A 2,500-nucleotide genomic window follows, 5' to 3' on the forward strand; every position below is an offset into this window, starting at 1 on the left:
AGAGTGAGAGGGAGCGTAACGTCACAGGATAAGCTTCTTACATATGACAGTGTGGCTTCATCTTGCGAGAGAGAGAGAGAGAGAGAGAGAGAGAGAGAGAGAGAGAGAGAGAGAGAGAGAGAGAGAGAGTTTATAATTTTTCTCCATGCAAAAACCTTTTTTTTCTAATATATCCATACATTTCTCTCTCTCTCTCTCTCTCTCTCTCTACAAACATACATAAACACTTACAAAGCAAACTTCATGAAGCCAAGAAAATGCGCAGACTGAAAGAGAGAGAGAGAGAGAGAGAGAGAGAGAGAGAGAGAGAGAGAGAGAGAGAGAGAGAGAGAGAGAGAGAGAGAGAGAGAGAATTTTTCCTGTCATATTCAAAAAATTACCTTCACATTTTTCCATCACTGCACACACACACACACACACACGAAGAAGAAAAAATGTGTGTGTGTGTGTGTGTGTGTGTGTGTGTGTGTGTGTGTGTGTGTGTGTGTGTGTGTGTGTGTGTCTTATTTAGATCAAGGAAATGTTACCATCAAGAGAGAATTGAATTAAATTTCCTGAGAAACTTATCCTCTCTCTCTCTCTCTCTCTCTCTCTCTCTCTCTCAGAGAGAGAGAGAGAGAGAGAGAGAGAGAGAGAGAGAGAGAGAGAGAGAGAGAGAGAGAGAGAGCATTAAGATTTCTTTACGCCCATTATCCGTCCCCCTCTCTCTCTCTCTCTCTCTCTCTCTCTCTCTCTCTCTCTCTCCTGATCCCGCGGTAAACTTGTTGCCTCAAATTTAATCAATTCTTACAAAACTCTTAAGAGGGTTGCGAGAGAGAGAGAGAGAGAGAGAGAGAGAGAGAGAGAGAGAGAGAGAGAGAGAGAGAGAGAGAGAGAAAACATACACAAACAAAAAAAAATAAAAAAAAAGGAAAACAGAACATTCAAACATTCAAAAACTTCAACGGTCGTAACGGAATTTAACGGTCACTTCCAACGGTCTTTTTCTTTTTTCAAATTCAAATATTGGAGAGCGCGTATCACCGTGACACGCTTATAACTGACACAGGCCATCGCTTAAACGGACTTACCCCAAATTTGAACGAACCGCGAAGTGAAACATTTTGAGACACCAAGAGAGAGAGAGAGAGAGAGAGAGAGAGAGAGAGAGAGAGAGAGAGAGAGAGAGAGGGGGGAAGTGAGCGAAAGTTTGTGAGAGTGAGACAGAGAAGGAAAATAACGAGTTTGTGAGATAATCCTAGATGGGGAAAGAGAGAGAGAGAGAGAGAGAGAGAGAGAGAGAGAGAGAGAGAGAGAGAGAGAGAGAGACACGATGCAAGGGAAACTACAGCAACAGGTCTTCTCTCTCTCTCTCTCTCTCTCTCTCTCTCTCTCTCTCTCTCTCTCTCTCTCTGATGATATTGGTGAAAAAATAATTAATTACTCCAATCCATCTCACTTGGGAGGAGGAGGAGGAGGAGGAGGAGGAGGAGGAGGAGGAGGAGGAGGAGGAGGAGGAGGAGGAGGAGGAGGAGAAGTGTTCTGTTATCTCACTTCGAAAGAAAAGAAGCGCCTCTCTCTCTCTCTCTCTCTCTCTCTCTAAATAAGTTTCCCCTCCCACACGAAAGAAAATGGGGTTTGTAATTCCACAGAAAACGTATTTAGCGTCCCGAAGGAGTGATTGAGAGAGAGAGAGAGAGAGAGAGAGAGAGAGAGAGAGAGAGAGAGAGAGAGAGAGAGAGAGAGAGGTGGGGAACTGAGACACAAACAGACAGAGACAAATAGACAAGGAAGAGAGAGAGAGAGAGAGAGAGAGAGAGAGAGAGAGAGAGAGAGAGAGAGAGAGAGAGAGAGAGAGAGAGAGAGAGAGAGAGAGAGGGCGGAGCTGGAAGAGTCAAGTTTCCAATATCATAACCTAATTATTTTATTTAGGTAATAATAATAATAATAATAATAATAAATGAAACAAGAAGAAGAAGAAGAAGAAGAAGAAGAAGAAGAAGAAGAAGAAGAAGAAGAGGAGGAGGAGGAGATGAAGGATATACTAACTAACTAACTCTCTCTCTCTCTCTCTCTCTCTCTCTCTCTTACACATATATATGGAATCAGACAGACAGACAGACATACAGATCGATAGAGAAAGGGAGAGAGAGAGTGACAGAGATAAGAAATGGCATACTCTCTCTCTCTCTCTCTCTCTCTCTCTCTCTCTCTCTCTCTCTCTCCCATACACTTCCATATCACACTTCCTGTATTGTGAAAGAGATATATCGACTATTGAACTCTCTCTCTCTCTCTCTCTCTCTCTCTCTCTCTCTCTCTCTCACTCTTATGGCTCTTATGGCTCTCTCTCTCTCTCTCTCTCTCTCTCTCTCTCTCTCTCTCTCTCTCTCTCTCTCTCTCTCTCAAATATAAATGGAGGGTAATGAACAGAATCAAATCTTATTCTTCTCTTCCTCCTCCTCCTCCTCCTCCTCCTCCTCCTCCTCCTCTTCACTAGGTTTAAAGAATATTCTCTTCT

The 2,500-nt window shown here is 43.0% G+C and overlaps 1 protein-coding gene across 1 annotated transcript in view; it reads right to left on the minus strand.

The window, feature by feature from the left end:
• The window catches only part of LOC123509837 (proton-associated sugar transporter A-like), a 25,293-nt gene that overhangs the window by 19,132 nt on the left and 3,661 nt on the right, over positions 1-2,500 (minus strand). The gene's annotated exons all lie outside the window — the stretch shown is intronic.

Source organism: Portunus trituberculatus, chromosome 3, assembly GCF_017591435.1.
Source record: "Portunus trituberculatus isolate SZX2019 chromosome 3, ASM1759143v1, whole genome shotgun sequence".
Classification (NCBI taxonomy): domain Eukaryota; kingdom Metazoa; phylum Arthropoda; class Malacostraca; order Decapoda; family Portunidae; genus Portunus; species Portunus trituberculatus.